Consider the following 26432-nt stretch of genomic DNA (forward strand, 5'->3'; position numbering starts at 1 on the left):
AAAGATAGATTGTAAATGATTATAAGTGAGAGCAAACAGATCAAAGCAGATTACCTAGCAAATAAACAAAAAACGCACACTAAGCTTAATATAATAAATAGATTGGATATGAATTAGCAGATTCTCACCCTGAGAAATGGTACAAGCAGGCTGCAGATTCTTAAGGGGCAAGCTGCACTTGCTTTACAGCTTGGAATCCCCAGGTCTTTTATACACAGACTAGAAATACCTTTAGCCTGGGTCCAGCATTTCCCCCAGTTCAGTCTTTGTTCCTCAGGTGTTTCCAGGAGTCTTCTTGTGTGGGGAGTGAAGAACCACAGGATGATGTCACTCGCTGCCTTATATAGCTTTAGCATATGGCAGGAACCCTTTGTTTCAAAACTTAGTTCCCAGACAGGTTTGTGGAAAAATACTGACATCCCAAGATGGAGTCCAGAATCATGTGGCCTGGTCACATGACCTTGCAGTGTTATAGCAGCCATTGCTTACAGGCTGGACAAAACGTCCACAGGAAGGTTAAGCTATTCCACAGTCCTTTGTCTTTGCTGATGGGCCATCAGCCCCATCTGGCTTCTTCATTGTTGTACCTGAAAGGCTGGCTGTGGGTGTTTCCCAGAGTAAGCCCATTTGAAATACAGATCCCAAGTCAATATTCCTAACTTCAGATACAAAAATGATACATGCATACAGATAGGATAATCATATTCAGCAAATCATACCTTTTCCAATGACGCCTCATGCGATTTATCTTGCATAAAATGCATAATTATGCTTTAATCATATCATAATAACATCACTATGAAGAGTATGGGGTGCAGTGTCACAGTCACAACTCCCTTTGATTCCAGTGAGAGCACGATTAGGCCTGCATTACAGGGTGGAAGGCTTGTAGACTACGGGTAAAATTTTCAGAAGCACCTAAATGACTTAGGAACCTCAGTCCCATTGACTTAGGAGTCTGTTTCATCAAAAGTCATTTTTGAAAATGGGATGTAAGCACCTAAATCACTTGGGGTCAGACTTATAAATGTCATTAGATGCCTAAAGATGCAAATAGGTGCCTACTGTGATTTACAGAAGTGCCCAAGCAGGTTAGGCACCTAACTCCCACTGACAGGTGTCTAACCTGCTCAGACCTTTCATAAATCCTCACTAAGTACCTATCTGCATTTTTAGGTGTCTAGGTACCTTTAGCAATATGGCTCTTAGGCACTCTTGGAGTAGACCAAGGGTAAACTATTCATCAATTCTACTGTTGCTGTGGGGTGGGTAAGTGGGGATGGGGGAAAAGGGAGGTGAAGGTATGTATTTGAACTTTGTTGAAGTGGTCACACTTTTATGGTGATTCTGTAACTAAGAGCCTAATTCTATCATTCCCTACTTATTTTTGATCAACAGTTGATTAAGGAATGAGGAGTGACTACAGAATTAGGACTGACTTAAACCTGGGGTAGCTTTAAAACTTATTTCACTGCCGCTTCACTAGAGCTTTGTTGAGGTTAGTGGGACCATTCTCATAATCTTTTCCGCTTTACATAGTATTTGTCTGAAAGATCACAGATTTATAACAGATGAAAATTGCAGCTCCAGTACCTTCAGTAGGACATGAAGGCCTTTTGGCTGCCAATCCAATACCTTTTATGGACATTAGATTCACTGAAAATTACAGAAAAAAAAAAGAGAGAGAGCATGCACAAGATCTTGGCAAAATTCATTTCAGACAAATTACAGTTTAACTTATTTTTCATATTCCTTTTCTGACATCAATATCATCTCCTAAGAGAGTAGTCCATTTCCCTCGTAATAGAGAAGGTGTTCCTTCTTTCTTTCATATTGCTCCTCTACCCATTGCCCCCATAAAGGGCAAGATTTAGGAAACACTATCAAACACTGTGCCTGGTCTGAGGATAGTGCTTATATGTACTACTGTGCATAATGTTGTACCAAATTTCTACTGAAGCATTATGACAGCTCCGTACTTGGAAGCAAGCCCAACATTTGCTATGTGATGTGCTGATAATCTAATTTAAAATATGGCTTTATACTAAACTAAAAGTCAGACAAAGACAGGATCTGGGGTACTTGTGCAGTAAACTTGCATCTTTGCACCATTTCAATGTGATCATGCCCTTTGGCTGAAAATTCCAATGGTCAACATGACTTAGAAGTTCCATTGCCCTGAAAAGGGATTAGTGACCTAGAGGGGGAATTGCCTTGAACTCCACTCCCACCAAAAAAAAAAAAATGTGTTGTACTTTGCAAAGTGTCCTTTAAACAGACCTTGCCTTCACACAACTTCTCTTTCGATAGAAAGAAAGTACTGAACGTAATAATCAAAATTCTATAGTTTGCCCTTAAATGAAATGTCTCCAGGTTTGAAAGATATCTAAAGTGTCAAAAGACTTGAACAACAAATGTGTGACCCTGAATGAATACTTTCCCTGAATGGCTGTGTGTGTTAATAATGCAGTACGCCGAATTCAGCATTTTCGTACACCTGAGAGGCACACTTAGGAAAAAAATATTCTCACACGGAACAAAATAGATCCTATAAAAATAGAAATCCATAATAAAGATGCACTATGCTGTACAGTATGTTCTATACCCACATGCTTTCTTTGACATTGTGTCTTCTCCTATTATATTCTTCAAATTCTATACACCCTTACCAGGTTTTTTCTTCCCCCCACCCCCTCTCCTTTTCAGATAACTTTTGCTCAGTTATTTTTTTCTTATTCAGGTCACTTACATGCAGAACACAAACTAGTCTAAAGCTCAATAGGATTGTCTTTAATAGGGAACAATTTTTTCTGGCTCCAAACTTTTTAAGCTTTTATCCCCTTTAATTTTGGTAAGCACTTTAGATTTCATCAGAGAGAGAAAGGACAACAATGAATTTTAAAAGAAGGGCAGGGAGTTGTTTTTACATATAGCTGCACATACGGCTGCTCTTTTCTGCAACATAAACTCAACTTGCACTGTGTTTGAAAGGACACTTTCAAAAAAGTTAAGCATGTGTGTGATTGCAGGATCTAGGCTTTATATGTGTCTAGTGCCTAGCATAATGGCATCCTGACGTAGTGGTGGCCTCTTTGAGCCACTGCAACATAAATGATTAACTATAATAAATACTGTATTATGGATACTGTTGTCTTTACTACCAGTTTATAGTCAAAGAGGCACTTACTGGTAAACCCTACCTGAATGGGAATCAAAAGAGACAAAGCCCTCAGTGTCTTCAACTGATGTTATTATTTAAAGGGAAGAGTGAATGCAATAGTCAAAAATAAGGTATTCTCATTCCCCTGCCATGCACAGGACAACTGGTACTCAAGACCAAAGGAGCTCTGCCTTTAGTCTAACTACATTGGTCATGCTTGGGAGATAATTCAGCAAAATGAATTTCTGCCATTGGTATTGACTTTGAAAGTCATGGCTCGAGGTAAAGGGAATGTAGATGAAATTCACCCCTGTGCCAAGGAGCAGCATAAATAGCTAAATTCCATCTGAATCCAATTTAATTAGGACTTATGTAGTGCATAGGCATTGTGTTTGCACTACATATGGGTGTGAATTTCAACCTATTAGCAAAATGAAATACATTTTTTTTTAAAAATCTTGATTTATTCTGTTATATTGAAAATTATACGTAAGACTAAGTCACTTCTCATCTGTGTTTTTAGTAGCTCCCTCTTAAATCATGCTACCATGATCCCACTTGCTGACAGATACCCATTAATAGTACATTTTCAAGAAAAGCCTTCAGACGCTCTTTATGTGTGGTCATCTTAAATCACAAACTTAATATAATCCTGGAATTATTCAGTATTAGCAGGATCTGGAATTTGCACCTCATCTTCCTAATCACATTTCATCTGGATTGCTATTACCAGACCCATCAATCTCATTTTAGACAGTAATACTGTTTGCCTGCTTAAACATTTGGCTTCAGGACATTCCATTACATTTACTGAAATAAAGTTAGATGGGAAACTTTCAGACAACTATTTAATTCAGATACCTCTGTTATTACTCTTTGTTTGTTACTCTCTTAAAAAATACACAGAGCAGCATTGAGATATCCTCCATTCTCTTGGTCTCCCCCATCCTTGCGAGGAAAGTGCCTCACTAGAATGCCAAGGAATAGTCTCTCCAAAGTCTTCAGGACTGGTGGTTTCCTGTGGTTCCATTATATTGCTTTGCACTGCCCACATCAGCCACCTGGACTTGGGGGATAATGTACCTGAATTACAGCCTCATAGAGTTTAAGGCTACACAGGACCATGAGAGCATTGTGTCTTTCAGCATCTGTCTGACCTGCATATCACAGCCCAAAAAGACTTCAGTTAGACTAAAGCAATTCAGCCTTCAGCTCTAGAAGTGCAATAGAGCTTTTGCACTGTTTTTTCCATTGGTCTCACAGGGAGGCAGGGAGAGCAACACCTGTACCATAGTTATTAAAACCACATGTAGGGTGCTGCACATGTGTCTGAAATAAGGGTACAGAATAAAAAGAATGATATGATTACCTATTCATCTACTAGATGAGCAATATCTTCGCAGGGTTAATTCTAGCCTTTAGTCTAGGTTCTTATACCTACATTTTGTTTTTATCTGTAGCTGAACTTTACTTTGATTTGCACCAGGTAGAGTTTCAGATTTCATTTTATTAAGGAGGGATTAGCTTCTGAGCTGGTTCTTAATCTCCAGGATCTGAGAGTCCAAATCCGGTGCAATCCACCACTGTCAGGTAAAACTTTCTGGTGCCTCCCAGAACTGTGAGATCAAACTGTTGTCTCTTCAGCCACATAGGAAGGTAGCTGCAGCTGGTTGAAAACTTTCCTCCAAAACTTGTTTTCCTATAGGAAATGATTTTGATGAAAGAAGTTTTTATGGGGAAAAAATGGTCATTTGTAAGACATTCAAGTTTTCATCAAATAAACTAAAATGAAAATATTTTGATTTTTAACATCCAACAGGTTTTTGTTTCGAACTGAAAAATTTTGGTTTTCAGTTGCCAAAAACAAAATAATCAATTTTGGGGTTTGGTGGGTTCTTGGTTTGTTTTGTGTTTTTAACATAAAGCCAATTTTAAAAAAATGTGGATTGAAGCAGTTTTTTTTATTTATCAAAAATGTTTGTGGGGGGGAAAAATATTCCACAGTGTTCTTGGTGGTAAAGGTATATCTGTTTTCATAATGATGGGTGTCATGTTTTCACACACAAAAAGAAAGCCTGTGCTTCCAGTATAGAATGACTTTTTGTTTTACGTTAATGAAAACAAATATGGGAAAGAACAAAAGTTAAATGTATCCATGAGAGAGCACAGAGTGTATTATTTTTCCTAATAGACTGCAGTATCTCTTAGAAGGCATTGTATGCAGAATTTTGTACAGAGGGGCTCTGTTTCAGCAGTATATCCCTATTCAGCACGCTCTTAAGTACTTTGCTGAAGAGAAATAGATTTAAGCAAGTGTTTAAATGCTTTGCTGAATTGGGGAAGGTGCTTAACTTAAAGGTGAAACAAAAATTTAATCTGGAAACCAAAAGCACTACAGTGGTAGTAGATGTGAATGGGGAAATATCATTCTTCCCATGCATCCCATATTTCTGCTTTTGGGGTGTTGTCCTAAATTAACTTGTCAGGAATAAAGGTTACACACAGAGGTTTGTTACTGCCTATAACTTTATCCCCCTTCCGTTGTACATCTAACAAATGTCATCCCCTTTTGGAACTTTATCTTGCCCTCTCTTATTTAAAAAGCCTGCCGGCGAGTTTTATACATTGCTTTAGAGCAGGAGTGGGCAAACTTTTTGGCCTGAGGGCCACACCAATTCCCTTGTCTATTAGTATAGATCAAAGTAATTTTAAAATAAATAAGAATGTATTTAGTTTTTAAACTTCATTAAAACGAATGGGATGCTGCATGCATTGTTTTTAACTTATCTATACCCTGTTATAATGGAATAGCAAACATGTACATTGCATATACACCTGTAACTAAATAACCCATCAAACAAGAAAGAAGGCTTGTGTAATGCAAATGAAGAACTTCACGAAGTAAGTGATCATTGTGTGTGATGATTGGAGATCAAAGACTCTAAATACATTCCTCACGCTCCATCATCAAAGAAAGAGCCCATGTGGTAGTGACCCTGCCAGCTTGTTTTCTGGGAGAAGAAGCTATAAGTATGGACACTAGGAGAAATTCTTCATCTCTGGATTCTTTGGATTCTAACAGGGAAGAATAACTGAACAAGAAGACGGAGATCCCCAGCGTTATTCTGGGTAGCCCTGAAAGACTTTTGGGAAACTGGCAGATGACTACATCTCTGCTACCATTTGGAATTATAGACTGACTCACCTGTACATATATTTTACCTGCTTTAAGGTCTCAATAACTTGCATTCCTTTTTCTTAGCTAATAAACCTTTAGTTAGTTTAATGTAGAATAGGCTACCAGTGTTGTCTTTGGTGTGAGATCTAGGATGCAAATCGACCTGGCAGAGGGACTGGCCTCTTGTAACCTGGGATATTTGTTGGTGTAAATGACCATTCATCACCTAGTCCAGCTTGCCTGGGTGGCAAGATAGACAGTCCTGTCTAAGGGGACTGTCTGTGACTCCATATGACGGGGTGTGACTCACCACTGCAGTACCCCCTGCTGGCTGTCCTGGGGATTAGCTCTGCTAGCCAGTTCGCCTTCTTCTGGTGATGTCTCACCGCCGCCACTTCTGATTCTGGATCCGTGTCATTCCAAGGACCATGACATCCTCTTCAGGACGCAGCCCTCTGGCTGTGCTACACTCTGTGCTCCCCCCTTCTGGAGGAACTGCCACTTCCCTCAGTGGCAACTGCAGCCCATTGTCTGGCCACCTTCTCAGTGACGGGGGGGGGGGGCAGGGCCCATCCACTACTCCAGGTCGTGGCCCAGAAACCCTGTAGATGGTAGCCACATTCTGTGTCCCCTCCAACCTCTCAGTCTAGTTCCCTGGGCCACCTCCCCTCAGCCCCCCAGCACCCTCTTTGCCCTTGCCTCAGGACATCAGCCTGCAAATCCCAGCAGCCACTTAGAAGCAGTCTTTAGCCCCTCCTTCTCCCAGTCGCTGCTAACAGCACTGCTCTGCCCAGGGTGCTGGCACTCCTTCCTCCTGCTAGAAGCCTGAACTTCCCTCCTTGAGCTCCAGGAAGCTACTGCCTCTGTTCTGCCCTGTAGCTCTTCCTATAGAGGCCTGCCCAGCCCCAACTGGCTGCTCCTCGCAGCCCCTCTCCTGTTGGCTGCTTTTCACACAGCCTCCCTAGGGGTCCGTTAACTTTATAGGCCAGTGTGGGGCAGACACCCCATCACACTCCTTTATAAAATATTGTAGTACTGTAGGAGTTCACATTTGTTACTGACTTAGTGGAATCTAATTATAGAACATACCACTAGTTTGGGGTGTCTGGCCTGCTTTTAGCAGTCGTCCCCAAGGTAGGCACTCATAGTCGTGAGCCACTCCAGACAGTGTGACCATCACTTCCCCTGGGTTTTCCTTGGGTAAGAACTAAGGGAAAAAGCCAAACAACTGGCGAGCTATGTCCTATTCTATTTATGAGTTATCCAGTGACAGTGATGAATGGGGCACTAGTTATTCACCTTGTTCGTGAGATACAAGCCAAACCCCAGTCTTAAGCTAAGAAACATAATCTAATCAGACATATCAGTTCATTATGGATAGGATTGATGCCCAAAAATTCACCATGGATTTCATCCTGAAAGAGGATCAAACTATTATACTTATACAAAAGCAAAGAAGAAAGCAGACAGCCCAACTGGAACAGGAAAAAAAAATCCCATTGGTGTCCCTGCTACATAAATTATTCTTCCACTCTCACTTCATTCTCAATGGAAATGTATCAGAGTTGGAGTTTTCAAAACTTTCTGAAGCAGCTAATTTGATCTCAATGATATGTTCCATTGGGCCAATGTGAGAAAAGATTATAATGTTACACCAGAAAGAAAAAGCTACATTTTAATATGATACATTTCAAAATAAACCTGTGGGACAAAGACTTTGAATATGATGACAAACTCCAATCATATTAGGACCCATTTTTCCAGTAAAAAGCAAAAGTGATTGATCTCAGGAACTCTCTGCCTGACCCTCTATCAGGAGTAGTTATGTAAGAATGGGATATATTAATGTAAGTGGTAGCAGGCTCTTGAAGTGCATGTGCTGTCTGTTAGCCGCAAAGAATGTGTCCTCCTTTTCTATTTGTTAGCATACAGCTGGGGTGGTGAAGTTTGAATCAGTCAGCTCTCCGCACGGAGTGATGGGCTCAGGCCACCAGCTGTTTCTGCTGTTTGTTACGGATGATCTTCCTCTTGGTTTAACCTTAGCCTTTGGCGTGTTGGAACTCAGCAGGCGTAATAAAAACCGAATGTTGCTCCTCCACAGAAATGTTTTATCACACCACGCACTGTGAGCGAGCAAGTTCAAACCTGAGAAGCCCATACTTTACATTGTGATAACTCAGAGAAAGAATGCATGTCACTTTATTTAACCAGATGTGATGCCCAACATTCTCAAAAAGGAAAGGGAATTAGAGGTTATCCTTGAAAGGATTATACACAATCTCACTTAGAATAGCTAAACTCATACCACTTTCAAATTCAACTCATACCAACCATCGCATAACCGGATGCAGTGCAGACTGAAATTACTCACCTTGCGTAATATTGTTATACAATCAGGCACTGAAAAAATATATCATTCGTAGCCTATTTGCTTATTAAAATTGGCATCTTTAAGGGTTTGGTTTAATATCGTATTTGTTGCAGCTTCTTTGCTAGAGTCTCCACCTTAATTTTGTGAAAGGTTCATCTCTAGCAAGTTTAGATCTAAATGAAAAACAGCAAGACAATGTAAAGAAAATTTGTTCTCTTTTCTAACCAGCTCAATAATCCACATTCATAGATTTTAACGCCAGAAAGGACCATTATGATCGTCTAGTCTGACCCCCATATGTGCATAACACACATTTCTCCCAGTAATTACTGCAGTTGGCCCACCAAACTGTGGCTTAGAGCATACCTGTAGGGTTGATTGAGAATTTTCTGTCAAAGCTGCTTTTTGATGTAAATCAAACACCTGAAAACCGAACAACTTTCAGTTTTTGGCCTAAATAAAACAATAATAATAATAATAAACTGATTTGGAAATTCAGCCTCATCATGCTGCTAATCTAACCCATGGTCTGAGTTCCCCAGCCAAATTACATTTCACATAGCACACCAGGGAAAGAGGCTCAGACAATGCACTGTTGCAGCTCAGAAACAGAGGAAGCCATGGGGCACCCTGGGAGATGTAATTTTGCCAGGAATCTCAGCCCATATTGGAGAAAGAGGAATTAGGCACAATAATCCTAGTTCAGGTGAGCAATGCAGTGGCATTTCCAAAGTCAATGTTTTTGGACCAAAATTTTCAGTTTTCAATTCTTTGCTGAAAAAAATTCCAGCCAGCTCTATGTATCTGTTACAAAGACATCCATCCAGTCTTACTCAAAGTGCCGCAAAGCATTGCTCTAGATTAGAAAAGCATTTATGACCTACAACTGGATTTGCTTCTGCTGGTAGGACGCAGGGCCGGCAGCAGTTCAGCGGCAGGTCCTTCGCTCCTAGAGGGAGTGAGGGACCTGCCGCCCCCAAATTGCTGCAGGTGCCACCCCTCTCCCTTGGCCACCCCAAGCACCTGCTTGTTAAGCTGGTGCCTGGAGTCGGCCCTGGTAGGACGTATGGAGTCCACTGAGGCAGAAAATGGGAGGAGCCAAGGCACTGGGGATATGAATTGGTTCAGTGCTACTACTGGGTTAAATAAAATCACAGTGTCAAAGTAAAGGCATTATCCTGGGGAGTGTTAAGCTCCTCCAACTTCCGTTGTCCTCAATGGGAGTTACAGGTGATCAACGCCTTTTAGGATTAGGGCCTAGGAGATTTTGATTAACGCAGCAATGAGAGATTTTTGAGATAACTATTGTACATTCATAGGACGTCAACTACAAAGATGCCTCCTTTTAATCCTTTTTTACATGTATTTTTAAATTATTATAAGTAATTAAGTACATAAGCAAAGATAGATGGAAAATGTTCAGTCTTTAAAATTCCACTCAGTAAAGTAAAGCAAAAGTAGATTGCATAGTACAGAGTTACACATTGTATGGAGCAACCATAGGTACTACACAGCAATTTGGCTAGCTTATAAAAAATGAACAGGAATATCAGCAAAATATATGGAATTACAGCTCTTTTTTCTACATCAACACAGATCTAAAAGGTCAAACACTCTAGTTTAGAGATATAAATGTTTGACTTCATGTAATAACATCTGTAAACTGGGTGGTATTAAAATTCTGTTTGAAGGTTTTCATTTTAATATATGCATGGCTGGTAAGCCAATATATTTAAACATAATACCATGCCAACCTATGTACTTAGCATTAAAGCATATACATTTCCCCTTCTTTTACAATAAATTTACTTCTCAGTTTAATATCCATATGAATGTGCATGAACTACATCAGTAATTTATTCAGCATTTACTGCAAGGCATATCTTCACAGACTGCAGCTTGCCTGGATATTCCACTGTGCATAAAAGTTTGATGTGCAAGTAATTTAAGGGGGGAGAAGAATGCTTCAGAATATGGTAGAGGTAATAAACAAAAACAGGTTATTGAGTGAATATGTTGAAGTAAACCTCAGGCAAAATGACAAGCCAGTAAATTACTTCAGTATTTCCCTCTCCATGCTGCAATAACAGTTAAGCACTTACTATTAGCCAAAAAATAGGTCAAAAACTCAATGCATGAGAAATTCCATTGTATCTACCTCTGGGATATGAAGTAGAAAGATAGCTAGGAGTTTAAAGTTGTTTGCAGCATGCCTTTGATGTACTTTCCCTCCTCCTATTTCAAAGGTTTTTTACAATATTTCCCTGGGGAATAAGTGGGGATATTATAGGGTCCCTCACCAAATCAATCCAAGCATTTTTAACTAAAAATCCTATGCTGTATAATTGCATTCTGTAAGCCTTATGCAGTGTAAGAAACAAGACAGGCTAATTATAAAGAATTACTTGAAGCACTTTCCTTTTACCTCAGCACACCCTGATTTTCCAGAGGTGCTGGAGCACTCACACCTTTATATGAAGTCAACTGGACTCAAAGTCAGGCCACTAGCTTCTAAATTCACAAATGCCAAAGTGACTTCAAATAGGCACAACCATTGGAGTGAACAGGAGCAGGATTGGGCTCATTATGAATAAAAGCAAAAATCCATACAATAAATTAGTCTATGCATGCTTGAAAAGGAAATAATTTGGGAAGGAAAACATCTTTCTACAGATGATCTATGTAAAATAAGGGCTTGAAGTGAAGCCCATTAAAGTCCATGCAAAGACTCCCATTGACTGCAGGCCTTAAAAGAACAACTTGACTGGCTCTTCTTTCTTCCTTTGCAAGTGAGCAAGGAATCACAGACATGGACAAGACCAGAAATTGCAGGATTGTTCCCTACAACGTGCATAAAATTTTTGAAAGTGACACAATAGCGTAAGTCCCGTTTTTGATAATGTCTAATGGCATGTCGTGAAGTCAGTACCTTTTAGTTTGCACCAGCAGCATCCACATGGGGCAGTTAGATTGCAACACTTCAATGCAATCTGCAATTCACACCCCCATAATACCACTGTGGTGCAGTGGATTCCTAAGTTACTTCGGAGCCTAAGTCTCAGTGGAACTTAAGGCCTAGATCTTCAAACGTATTTAGGCACCTACGCTCCATTGAAATAAATGAGAGTTAGGCACCTAAATACCTTTGAGGATCTGGACCTAAGTAACTTAGTCACTTCTGAAAATTTCACGTTATACTTTTGAGTGTTTCCTCCTATTCAGTTATAAATGTCTCAATTAATTTGGCTTCCATTACTTTCCTTGGAAGGCCATCCCACAATCTAATAAGGACCTACATTTTCAGCAAGTACTTGGGATTTGGGGTGCTTCCATTTCTGGGAATCCAACTGCAGGCACCTTAATAGAGCCTGACTTCCAGAATAGGTGGGCACTCATTTGCTGTGAAATTAGACCACTTTAAGATCAGACTCAAGTTGGGTACCCAAAAAAATAAACGCCCCTAGTTACTAGCCATTTTTGAAAAATTAGGCCAAATTTCCTGATATTGCATATGATTCCCTTTGAAGTCAATGAGATTTGGACACACAGAATGGATGTCAGAATTAGTCCCATCCAATATCATCCCATCGATCCTAATTGTGGTAGTATACAACAATGTGTACTTCCCTCCAACCTGCTGACAAATATTACATTCTGAGGTCTGTCAAATGCATTGTTCTCCTTTTCACAATCTGGCCAGAAAAAACTGTTCTCTAATAAAGCACTCTGTTTCCAATGTTATAACAAGACAGCTTTGAGTTTTGTTTCAAATAAATATTTGAGCTGAGTGAATAATTCATTTGACGAATTTTGATACTTTTCCTGTTTGCACGTTGTTCATGCCAATGGCACACAATGAAATTTTTTTAAAAAAGAGCAGGTAGTTTATATAGCACAACATGTAATTAATGTAATAGGCTACGGGCTACCAAGTTGTTTCTTGGTGAGCGGGGGTGTCAAAATGCCATTTTGTTATTAACTATTTTGCATAATTGAAAGATAGTTTGAAAAGCTGGTTTTAAGAGCATATTCATATCAGCAGAGCTGATGTAAATTTACACCAATATACACCAGCTGAGGAGCTTGCTCATTTTTTTCTACTCAAAGGTGCATCAGTTCAACCCAGATCAACACTCTGGGTGCGGTCTGGATTACTGAGGTGCAAGCAATGGCTATTTCTTAACGGTAGCAAAGTATTTTAAGCATATGCTTAATCTTAAGTGTATGTTTAAGCACATCTCTATTCAGTAAAGCACATGGTTAACATGCTGCAGTTATCTTTGTAAGTGTTGCATTGATCCACAGGTAAAGAGACAGTCTCTAGGACTCTCCAGTTCATCAGAGCTATATTTTCAACCTTTCAGAAATACTGCAAAGCATCCTTTTTTTTTTGGTGGGTTTGGGGAAATACATGGATTAATAGACAATGAGATTGTAGTCACTAGAGTGGTACAGTTGGTGTCTTGGGTTTGGCTGGTTGGTTTTAATACTTGGACAGTGTGAGCCAATAATTCAAAGGGAAGGTTTTTAATTATGTGTGGACTGTTGCACATTTCAAATGATGTGAGGTAAGAGGCTCAGGCTGGACAAATGAAAAAATGGGAATAGTATTTTTAAAATGCATTCATCCCACAGTAGATAGTACGTTTTCTGCTTGTGCGTAAAATCTGTGCATGCATAGATCAGATAGGTGTGACTGTGAATAAGCCTTTGGTTCACAAAGATGTGCAGTGCGAGAGAATTGTGGACAGCGAGAGATACAGTCTTTATAACAGAAAGATGTGTAGTAGACAGTCACTTGGCAATAGGCACTGTGGTGGTTATGTGGCAAACTGTACTTTAGCCCCCTTGCCTGTCCCTCTTGAGTACAGCCCTCAGGTGACAAGCTTCCCTTCCATCATTTGTCTCTAGGGTGGAACCCCACAGTTGAACTACTTATAAAACTGGATCTTTGCTTTGCAGCCCATGGGCTGTGATGGGGTCATGTACTCACTTTGGCTCTTCTCATGTAGGTTGGGGCAGGGAGCATCACCAGCTCGACGATGGAAAATCAGCCCTCTGCCTGGGTAACTCCAGAATTACCCTTTCTGAGATTCTGACACCTTTAGATACACAGATACAACCCCTCCCCTCGGCCCCGCCCCTGCCCCCACGCCACCCCTTCCATGAGGCCCCGCCCCTGCCCCGCCTCTTCCCACCCCTTCCCTACCCCCATTCCAACCCCTTCCCCAAAGTCCCCACCCCCTCCCTGCCCCTATTCCAACCCCTTCCCCAAATCTCTGGCCCGGCTCCACCTCTTCTCTGCCTCCTCCCCTGAGCGCGCCATGTCCCCACACCTCCCCTCTCCCTCCTGGAAAGTCCTAAGTGCTGCCAAACAGCTGTTTAACGGCAGGAAGTGCTGGGAGGTAGGCGGAGGAGTGGGGTCATGGCACGCTCGGAGGGGTGGGGGTGAAGGGAGCTATGGCGGGCTGCATGTTTGAGACCGCTGATGTAGACAGACAGAATATCAAGCAGGTAAACTGAGGTATATACTAGAGAGCTAGGGTGGATAAGTTCATATCTTTGGACCAACTTCTGTTGGTGAGAGAGACAAGCTTCAAGCTTACACAGAGCTATTCTTCAGCTCTGGGAAAGGTACTTAGAGTGTCACAGCTAAATACAAGTTCAAACAGATAATTAGAATATGTGCTAACTACTTATGCTATAGGACCACTCAAGGTGAAGTGGCCCATTAACACACCTGTAGTCATAGGACAAAAAGTGGGGGTTAGTGGGTTACAGATTGTTGTAATAAGCCATAAAATGTCTTAATAAAGACACTGGATTTAACTGTGATGCACCATGGCAGTCTTAAAATTCTTTCTTGGCCTATCTTAAGTGTCAACAGACCCCTAACTCTGAGCTGTGGATTCCACTAGGTGGCAGGGCACCTAAAGTTAGTCACTGCAATGCTGAGTCTAATACCCCTTGTGGATCTGGCTCTTAACTTCTCCAATTCTCAGAGTGTGCATCTGTAAAATGGGAATAATAACTTACTTACCTTACAGGAATGTTGAGGGACTGAATTAATTCAGGGCTACATCTATGCTTTTATATCTGGGAATGAACAGTGTTTGACAAATGCATATAGCATTAAGTGTGGTCTAAGTAGGAACTGAGCTCTTCAGTGGAAAATCTCCAACAATTTCTACACCAAATGCTCTTTGCCTGTATGATATGAAAAGAGCACTTTCTGTAGAAGCCATTTGAGATTCAGGGAGCTGACAAATGGATGCCACAAGGGTCAGGATCAAGACCAATTTTTTTCACTTTATATGTTAATTGCCTGGCAGATGGAACACGCAGTAAAGGAATGAAATTTGCTGAGGATGCAAAAGTGGAGGTGAATGTGGGTGATGGAAGGATGAGGGGAGTCAGTACACAGCTAGAAGGCAATAAAGTTGAGAATGACTTTTAGACAGGCGCTTGGGCTCTGGCAATTTAATACAGAGATCTGGAGGTAATGAGGTTAGGAATAAAACCATGGGAAATTTATATAACACAAAGCGGGGGGTGAGGAAACTTAGTGAGGAGCTGATGAAAACAGTGAACACAAATCTATAACTTTCAAGGCTATGAACTGAGATTGAATAGAACACAATGGTCCCGATTTGTATTTACATATGGCCCTTCATACCACTCTGCCATTGTAATGGAGTCCTAAGGCAGGTGTAAATACCATTGACCCCTGCTTACATCTTCCTCACACTGCTGGAGTGATGTAAAATGGCTCTCGTGTTAAGGAGAATCAGACCCAATAGGTCAAATTCAGCCCAGATGTAAGTAGCCATTACGCCACTGTCAATGGAGTTACACCAGGGCTGAATTTGGCTCTTGGAGTTCACTGGGAGTTTTGACTGAATAAAGACTGCAGGTTTCAGCTCTGAAAAGTGGAAGGATTTGGGGCTCTAATTCCAGCTGACGGGCAGGTTTGTTTTATGACATTAGATAAGTCATTCTTCCAGACTCCCCAGGTGAATACAATGCATGCAGTAATAACAATCATCCTGCCCCCCTTACGCACAATGAATGGTACTTTTTTGCACGAGAAGTCCCATGATGCTCAATGTGAATAAGGATCATTGAATGTTGCCCTAAATATTTTGTCTAGATGGTACAATTATAACCTACCCTATGAATGGGGTCACCCATTGGTGCGCTGCTCAAGGATCAGCACAGGGAAGGAACCAGTTCCCACAGGGTTTTCATAAGATTTAGTGAGGTGATCTGAAGTTTGCCTCCTTGCAGTTCTATCCACATATGATGGGTTCCAGGACAGCTTAGTGGTGCAAAAGTATCCAAGTGTGACAGCTGATTCTCAAGTTCCTCTCTTGGCCAACACTAGTGTTTGAACATGGGACCTCCAGAGCTAAACCTGCGAGTCTCTCAAGTTTGAGCTAAAGAATGTGGAGCAGGTGGATAAGGCACAGAGGAGGATACATAATACACACAAACCAGAGTGTGCACAAACACTTCCCCATGGGATAGGAGAGTTCTCCCCAAAGCATCCCCGTTGTGTGGGTAATTGTCAGGAAGGAAGGACAAGTCCATGATTATTTTTTGGCAATATTATAATTGTCATTTACATAATGCCTACAGCCCAGTGATGTCAGTAAAATGTCTCCCCCTCCACCCCACACTCTCCATTTGCCAAATGTGCGTGAAGCACTTCCCTGTGTTTTAGATTCATGACAATAAATAGTGAAACGTATATTTCAAACTTTAAATGATTTCAGCACAAGTCTAGTACAAGGTAGGCATTTATTTATTGAAAATTACTGGGACTTATACTCCTAAATTACTTAGGTGGTTTTGAATATTTTACCCCATCTATTCTCCTCGATGGTGGTATTTTCAATAGTGTAGAATTCTGTCAATGTTTTACCATTGACTCCAATAGGAGTAGAATTTGGTCAGTGCGGAGCACTTTTGAAAATTCCATCCTTATAAGTCAGATTCACACTGGGAATATTTTAGCAACCATTATTTAATGAGGTGGGGGGAAATCAGTGAAATATACCACAAGTTTTCAAGTGATGATTTTAGGAAAATATAGTTCAGGATTTCAGACAGGCAATTTTAGTTATATGTAACACAGGGCAAATTTCCATGACACAAACAGTAAGGATAAAGAAATACTGCTCTTGTGCAAGGGACAATTTGCCCTAACTACAATTGCTATGAGTACCAAAAAGAGCTCTGAAATCATATTAGTCCAGTTTTCTTAGAGATATAGTGTGGTAAATGAGGAGGAGGGGAAAATAATGAGCTAGTCTCATTAGCAGTGTCGGGTAGCAAATTATGCAACCTTTCATGTAGAATTAATCTTTTTCCCCCCGATCATTCATACCTCCTGCTAACGAAAAAGTCAGTTTGAGACGGATTGATTGTACTGACTTGCTTTCATTTAAATTAAACCTGCTATAAAAATGAACTGGCAAACTTCAAGTCACCCAGGTCCGATGATCACAGATAGATGTGGATTCAGAAGGGAAGTTGTAGGGTGTTTCAAGTTCTGAAAGGCTGACATTGATGAAAAATGTAAATACTGTCAAGCAGGAGTATCCATCTAGATGTTCAAAGGGTGACTGCACCAAGATGAAAGTCTTCAGCACACGGTCAGCAACTTTCCATGATGCTCGACTCTTTACTGAAGAGCAAACTGTATTGTCTAGGTTTGTTCACATGCTCTCTTCCCAGTCTTATCAGCGCATGGGAGACTTGCAAATACAATTCTCCCAAGCATCAAAGGGATCATCATCCTAGAATCCACATTACTCATTCTTTCTTCAGTTTCTTTTCATTTAGCTTAACTGAAATACTCAATCCTCTTTTCTCTGAAGGCAGGGGAGTAGAGGGAGTTCTAACATTATACAGTACCTGCAAAATTCGTGCTTGGCAGGAACACAGACATATACTCATCTAAATGAATTATGTTAGAAGCGTAATTAGCGACTTCTCCATAGGAACTTAGTAAATTCTATGTTCAATCTTTTCTGCCCATCTTATTACAATTATGCTCTGTTTCCAGGTTTAACAAAGCCGACTGGTTTGCCCCTTATCCTGCACAAACTCATGCACTTGCTTAAGTTTAAGCAAACAGCCAGGGTTGCACAGACCTGACTTCACAGTGCTCCGTCAGGCAGGGCTAGGCAGAGCTGACTTTGAAGAACTGGCCAAGGTAGCTATATTTTGGAGCAGGGCCTGGTGGTGCAGGCTTTTCTGGATTAGAGCAGAGGCGGAAGAGGGCTAACTAGAGTTAGCCAGAATATGGAATTTCCCTCCTACTGAAAAATTCAATTTTGGGGGGAAAAAATTCATCCCATAGCCAGATAATCAAATGTTTTGTGGGAGGGAGTTCCATTTCAGCAGAACTGAACGTTTTTGAGGGGGGTTTTAAAAAAACAACAACTTATGCCCAGCTGCCTGATCTCCTGGGAGCTAAATGCCTGAGGAGTCTAGCAGCCCTGGGAAGCAGCTGCCCAAGAAGTAGGGCAGCCTGACAAGCCCAGGCTAGCAGAAAACCAGAAAGGCTGGCTAGCCTGCCTTGTTTCCCCACAGGTTTCAATAGAATTGGCATTTTCCTATGGAATGCATCAGTTTCATTGAACTGGTATTTTCCAATGGAAGAGTTCCTTCGGAAAGTTTTTGACCAGCCCTAGAACCAGCCCCTCAAGCTCCCTGAGTATCACTGTGTCTAACAGGACTCAGAAGTTGGGTTTGCTCTATGCCTAAGAGTTCTGGACCCCAACAAGCTGGACAATTAATACACAGAAGTTGTCCTGTTGACCACACTCCTGATACAAACACAATAAACAAACTCAATCAATGTGTCTTTTGTTTGATTTTTCCCTCTTCCCCAAAACCAAAAGGTAATTGTGGTTCCATATTCCCATGGACTGCAAGTGGGGTGAAACCACCAGGAAACGGTGACGAGAAGTAAGCGTGAGACCCTAGACAGATGGAACCTGGCCCTTATTGCTGCCACTGGCAACTTGGCAGAAGATTACAGTCACATACACACAGTATGCATGAATATGTATGAGCCAATGTAATATGGATGATGCCCACATAAACTGCTACTAATAAAAGTTGTATATCTCTGTGTAGCAGGCAAGAGGAATGCGGAGGTAATATTATAAAAACTATTTACCCTTGCCTTTTCCTGCATTGCACTTTCCCTCTCTGCTGAAGCACAGGCCCAAGTTCTGGCTTTTCAGGACTTTTTTAAAAGGTTTTTATCACAGTTGCAGGGTTAGTGCACCTCTGACTGGCCCTACATGCACACCCCCTCCCCCCCCACAGTGTAAGATAAAGACACAAGACCTGTCGCAGGGCAGAATTTTGCAGTTCTCCCACTTAGACCAGGCCATGGGTCACAGTATCCTGTGTTTCCATTATTCTTATCCTGCAGATCAGATAGAGGTTGGGCCCCTCCAGTGCTTCCATTTGGGAGTCTGCGACCAGTGGTGTGCAGTGACCAAACAGCATTCTTCAAACAAGTGTTTATTTTAGCAGTAGAGACAAAACTTTCAGAGAAAAAAGAAAGGATTTTAAATACAGACTACATGTATGCTTATCTTACCTAAAATCTTACTTCCCTGGTGGTAACCCAGACAGGCGTAACTTCTTCAGACATCCCATCCGGTCCTGTATCTGTCTGGTTCTCTCAAAACTACTACCACTTTCTAGAGAGGGGATCTTTAAGCCCAGCTATTCTTTTGTTGTTCTGCATTCCCAGGTTTTGAGCCTTCTGGTCAAAACCAGTCCAGTAGGTTCAGCAGGAGATCAGGGCAGAGTCCTCAGACCCAAGAGTTCTAATATTATATCTATAACAACTCAAGTGTTTGCTGAGGGGTGACTATATCAAGCTATTGTTTTCCTCCTTGTCTGTTTTTTTTTTCCAAACAGACCTCTATTGAGTTAACTCCATCTACTCATAGTGTAACACCCCAATAACCAGGCCACCATACTGTATTCATAAATGAAGAGCAGCACCAAATATCAGAGTATTACACAGAATTAAGCCTCAGCTATGATAAAAACCTTGACTATAGGTGCTTACATTTTGAATCTGACTGTGAAAAGTTCTGCAATTTCTTAGTAAATAAAAGGAAACATTTAATACACACACAAACATTGCAAATAGTATTTGAAGTACTCAGGAACAGCATTTAAAACAAAAGCTATTAGCCAATAAGCTGGTTTTTTAAAAAGCAGATTTCCCCATTTTGTTGCATATGTCAGTGTTTTACAAAACATAGTGTATTAAAAAAAAGTGATACACACAGAGACATATCCCCTTCTGATTTTACAGAGATGATTTCTCAGCCTCAGTACTGATTGTGACCTCAAAATGCATGAGTCTCTGACCTGGATTCTCCAGAGCTTTAGAAGAATGGCTGCCTTTCAGTCCCTTCCAAAGACTCCAGAATTGCCTCAGCAAAACAGTTTGAAGATCCTCACAGCCAGCCCCTACTACAGACCTCAAGCTAACAGACAACTGTCTCGTTTCCAGCAGGATTTAGAATCTGCAGCCTGCCTCCAAAGTGGTACAGGTTTTGGGATGCAGCCTTCTCAGGAAGATCCCTTGGTCCTATGCTGTTCCACCATATCACCCCCTCCTCCTGGCAAACTCCTGTTGGCTCAGCTCTCAGATGGTGAATGTTGGAATCTGCAAAGCTGCTTGCCCTCAACGGAAGCCCTCTCCACAGCTTCAGAAATAGCTCAGTATGCCTACCGACAGCCATCCCCTACTTCTGGATGTTTCTGGGCTCCTTTAACTAAGTTGCCCTACCCTCAGCATCTGTGCAGAGACCAGAGGATTCAACTAAAATACATGTCTCCTCATTATTGTTTCTCTCCCATTCTTTAGACTTAACCCCCTCCACACACACACAAAATACTGCTATGTATAAGCATGTGGGTTAGACCTATACTCCATTTTGTGTGTGTCTCCTGACATCCACATTCTGTGGCATAACTATTTTAGCCCTATGGTGTATGAAGCTTTAAAAACTGGTGGCCATTGTGAATGGTTACTACATCTCTAAGGTCTAAACCATTGTGGCACTCTGTACCTCAAAGCAGCACCCTGGAACGCCCATATTCACCACTGTCATATAATTATATGTTGCATACAAAGTATGCCTTGTGAGGTATTTTTAAAGTTTTGATCTGTTGAACGATACAATCCAGGATATTATGTGCTATCACTGTATGTGAAGTTATGAAGTTTTGCTATGTGTGGGTTACTGAAATATGTTGTGAGGTTGGGAATACCCACAACCAGCCTTTCAGGTACAAAAATGGAGTAGCCAGACATGCTGATAGCCCATTAAAGGGAATCTATTTTCCCAGCAGCCATCCCAGAGGACTTCTCAGAAACAGCAGGTAGATAAAGGAGACTGCTTGATCAACAGGGTCAGATGCCCACGTCACAAGCAAAAGATCTTTCCAGCAAGCTGGAAGAAACTATAAAAGAGGGGAACTGACGTCATGACTGGGCCTCACTCCCCCACACAACTCAACACCTAGAAACACCTCTGGAGGACAAAGACTTTGAACTGGGGATGGATGGGGGTCCCAGACTCATAGACTCATAGACTCATAGACTTTAAGGTCAGAGGGACCAATATGGTCATCTAGTCTGACCTCCCGCATGATGCAGGCCACAAAAGCTGACCCCCCCACTTTCCCTTAACTCTGCTGTTGAAGTCTCCAGATCGTGATCTAAAGACTTCAAGTTGCAGAGAATCTTCCAGCTTGCGACCCCTGCCCTATGCTGCGGAGGAAGGCGAAAAACCTCCAGGGCCACTGCCAATCTACCCTGGAGGAAAATTCCTTCCCGACCCCAAATATGGCGATCAGCAGAACCCCGAGCATACAGGCAAGATTCTCTAGCCAGACCCTCATTTTACCAGCGATGGCCGTTATTGCCTAATTGATTAGAATCAGGTAATCCCAAACTGGAAAAGAGTCCCAGCCAGTGTATTGAGGAACTATACCATGTGTCAGGGCAAGACACTGCTTGATTCAAATCCTGTTCAGTCTATAGAACTCAGTCTGCAAATTTACTTTTATTTCTTAGGTAACCAAGTTTGATCTCTCCGCTTGCTACTTATAATCACTTAAAATCTATCTTTATGCAGTTAATAAATCTGTTTTACATTTTACCTAAGACAATGTGTTTTGCTTGAAGTGTTTGGGAAGTCTCAGCTCAGTTTACAAAGGCTAGTGTGTGTCTTCTCCACATCGAGGGAAGGATGGACTGGGTAATGATCTTACACTGGCCAGGCTTCTGACCAGGGCAAGACAGTACAGTTCTGGGGTGCAAGGCTGGGGGGAATTGGCTGGAGCCTCTCTATTGTTGGTTTATGAGTGGCTGGCAAAGCATTCATGTAACTCTATTGAGTGTGTCCCTGCCTGTGGATGTCTGTGTAAGTGCAGTACCTGTCAGAGGTGTGTGGCTTGTCACAGCATCAGAGTGAGAGGGATACCGCAAGTTGATGGGTCAGAGGGCTCGGTGGTCCCACAGCCCAGGTTGCACTCTGGTAACCCTGTCACAACCATTCTTAGTAGAAAGAGATTGGCTGGGTGGGAAAAGATACCATGTTGGTGGTGACTGGGGATTGAATCCAGGAATGAAGTGGGCTGGATGCAGCTGGTAAATAAGGATCCATTCACTGTGCTAATTCAATTTGGTTATGGTGTTTTTCATTTTTCTTGCCCTGAACCAATTAAAGTCACTAATTATTTAAAAGGCCATGACTAGCTGTCTGAATCTGGGGGGGACATGACACATGGGTTTGCTACTTTTTGGGGTATTTCCTCAACAGAGAGCAGTCTCTCCTGTTTTTGCTTTGGAGCCAAGTCATTTTAAGAGTTTTATATATAAAGAAATATGCATAATTCTTTTCTTCCAGCAGCCTGGTCATTTAAACATGTCTCTGTCTCTACAAAACTTAATATAGTTTCAAGTCCAATATCCTTTTCTGAGTGGAAAATGTTGTGGCAGGTTCAGTAGGTGTAAGTAGTGTCAATGCTGAAGTCTACTATTGGCTGGAAATAGATTTTTGTGTTACTTAGGAGCAAGAGCCCAAGTCCTCTAGAGGCACTCAGAGATGAGAAAAATGTAGCTATGAAAGTAAATTGTGAAAAATGTGTAGAAGAAATAAAAGTCTTCAAAAAATGAAAATCTGGCTCCAGTCTCTTAGAAATCCTCAACCTCCCTTTTATGAGGCTCCTGTATTTAAGATAATGTACTCCAGCTGATCTTCTTGGTTAAATGAAAAACAACAACAACAACAACGAGTCCTTGTGGCACTTAGAGACTAACAAATTTATTTGGGCATAAGCTTTCATGGGCTAGAACCCACTTCATCAGATGCATGGAGTAGAAAATACAGGAGCAGGTATAAATACATGAAAAGATGGGAGTTGTCGTACCAAGTGTGAGGTCAGTCTAATGAGACAATTCAATTAACAGCAGGATACCAATGGAGGAAAAATAACTTTTGTAGTGGTAATGAGAGTGGCCCATTTCAAACAGGTTTCATCCGAAGAAGTGGGTTGTAGCCCACGAAAGCTTATGCTCTAATAAATTTGTTAGTCTCTAAGGTGCCACAAGTACTCCTGTTCCATTTCAAACAGTTGACAAGAAGGTGTGAATAACAGTAGTTATTAGTATGGGGAAAATTAGGTTTAGGTTTTGTAATGACCCAACCACTCCTAGTCTTTATTCAGGCCTAATTTGATGGTATCCAGTTTGCAAATTAATTCCAGTTCTGCAGTTTCAGATTAGAGTCTGAAGTTTTTTTGTTGAAGAATTGCCACGCTGAGGTCTGTTATTGATTGACCAGGGAGATTAAAGTGTTCTCCTACTGGTTTTTGAATGATATCAGGAATTATACCTCCCTTGGTATCCTGCTGTTAATTGAATAGTCTCGTTAAACTGACCTCACACTTGGTAAGGCAACTCCCATCTTTTCATGTATTTATACCTGCTCCTGTATTTTCTACTCCATGCATCCGATGAAGTGGGTTCTAGCCCACGAAAGCTTATGCCCAAATAAATTTGTTCGTCTCTAAGGTGCCACAAGGACTCCTTGTTGTTTTTGCTGATACAGACTAACACAGCTACCACTCTGAAACTTGGTTAAATGAAAGCACCTGGAATTCCATTACAACCTTATGAAGAGGAACTGTCATGTACATACCTTCCTCATTTAGGAAATATCTTTGATTGATTTTAATCAATGAACAAGCAATCATTACTGCTGAACAATTTGTAAAATTTTACCTCAAACTTCCAAATTATATTTTAAACCTAAGGCTAAATTCAGTCTAATGTAGTTCATATAGTTTTGCATTCTTAGATGAAGGCTGAATTTAGCCCTTAGTTTTCCGGCTTTAACTCCAGTCTTGTATTTTGCACTCTGTAGCAACCAAAAGTACCTCAGTCTTATTTCCAAAAAGTGCTTAAATCACCTTGGGTCCTGTCTCTACTGACTTCCACATGGAACTTAGACTCCTAAATCACTTAAGTAATTTTTAAAATTTTATGCTTAACATTTATTAATCCAAATGTTGTGAGGCATCTTGAAATTTGAAAGACATGGGAGGCAGGTAGAACTTAGTGTAACACATGCTTACACAGTATGGCTGTCTGTCTTCTTCTAATGGCTGGACAGTATAGGGTTTTATGAGTCTGCTACTGGCTTTTGTGCTCACATTCCCGAATCATTTAACTTAGGTAGTTCACACTTTTAAATCCAGAAGTTGAATCACTACTCCTGGTGACTCACCCACAGGTGACATGTTACATTAGATAGCAGTAAAATCTAAACACATTATATCCAGGCACATGTACAAAAAAGAGTTAAGAAACACAAAAAGATTTTAACCAGAGACACTATCTGCTTTTTCTTCACCTCTCTTCTCCCACACTTCCTATGTCATCCCCCTCTATTTTCTCATTTCCTTCCGTCTAGGACAGTGGTTGTCAACCAGGGGTACACAGACTCCTGAGGGTACATCAATTCATCTAGATATTTGCCTAGTTTTACAATAGGCTACATAAAAAGCACTAGCGAAGTCAATACAAACTAAAATTTCATATAGACGATGACTTGTTTATACTCCTCTATATACTATACACTGACATGTAAGTACAATATTTATATTCCAATTGATTTTATTATATGGTAAAAATGAGAAAGTAAGCAATTTTTCAGTAATAGTGTGTTGTGAAACTTTTGTATTTTTAGATCTGATTTTGTAAGCAAATAGTTTAAGTGAGGTGAAACTTGTGGTACACAAGACAAATCAGACTCCTGAAAGGGGTACAGTCGTCTGGAAAGGTTGAGAACCACTGGTCTAGAAGTCATGGTGTCTTGTACTTTAATTCTGTAGGAAAGTTTTTGCAAAAAACATTCTTGAATCACACCCTGAACACAATTAGACATAGACTCATTCTGACCTATTGCAGTAACAAATCCATGGGCTAGGGAATGTTGCTGGGAGCTAAAGCCCCAACATACAGAATAGTTTCATTCTTGGGACCATCCCTTAATCAGGCAGGCGATCTAAAACAGGTCAGCAGGTTTAAAACAAATACAAGGAAGTTCTTCTTCACGCAGCGCACAGTCAACTTGTGGAACTCCTTACCTGAGGAGGTGGTGAAAGCTAGGACTATAACAGCGTTTAAAAGAGAACTGGATAAATTCATGGTGGTTAAGTCCATTAATGGCTATTAGCCAGGATGGGTAAGGAATGGTGTCCCTAGCCTCTGTTTGTCAGAGGATGGAGATGGATGGCAGGAGAGAGATCACTTGATCATTGCCTGTTAGGTTCACTCCCTCTGGGGCACCTGGCATTGGCCACTGTCAGTAGACAGGATACTGGGCTGGATGGACCTTTGGTCTGACCCGGTACAGCCATTCTTATGTTCTTATGTCACATATTGTGTAGTAGGCCATGATTTTTATTTACAGTAAGGCCCCTTTATATCACTGGCAGTGTAAAGGGGCCAATATTAATGAGACTTGAGGCCATGGTCTCTAATTGCATTGGCCATTCAGAATTATATGGCCTCATGCCAATCACACTTACACCCGCATAAATCAAGAGTAGAGCTGGTCAGAAACCAAGCACAGTGGGGCCCTGGTCCTCGCTTGGGGCCCAGAGTGCTCTTAAAATATAAATGGTGGGAACAGATCCTGTTCCTACCTCCTTGACTGTGTCCTGGTAGCAGACCTGCAGTGCAAAGGGGATATACAGGACTTCAAGGGATGACTTCTTGCGTCCCACTGCATGGGGGCAGGGAGTGGATGTAATTTTATAAGGATGGGCCTACCGCAACCTCAGGCTACAATGAAGGCAACAGCTCAGCTCCTCTGGGGCCTCATGGAAAACATTCCTTTCCACCATATTATTTGGGCTGAGGATTTGTCCTGCAAAGATCAGGACCTTCAACTAAATCTGGAATCATAAGGAGCCAGAACAATGTTTCCTCACTGATCTTTCTTGCTTGAAAGACATGCTGCTGTCTGGTGTGCAAACTAGAATCTACATATGATCTTCACCCTCTGACCTAAAAAGAGTGGATTGCAGTAATCAAGCCTGAAAATAACACGCCTATTTCCTTAGTCCCAAAATAATAGGCCTGCAAATCCATGACTGTA

This window comes from Terrapene carolina, unplaced genomic scaffold, assembly GCF_002925995.2.
Source record: "Terrapene carolina triunguis isolate 2854851 unplaced genomic scaffold, T_m_triunguis-2.0 Scaffold192, whole genome shotgun sequence".
In the NCBI taxonomy this organism is placed as follows: domain Eukaryota; kingdom Metazoa; phylum Chordata; order Testudines; family Emydidae; genus Terrapene; species Terrapene triunguis.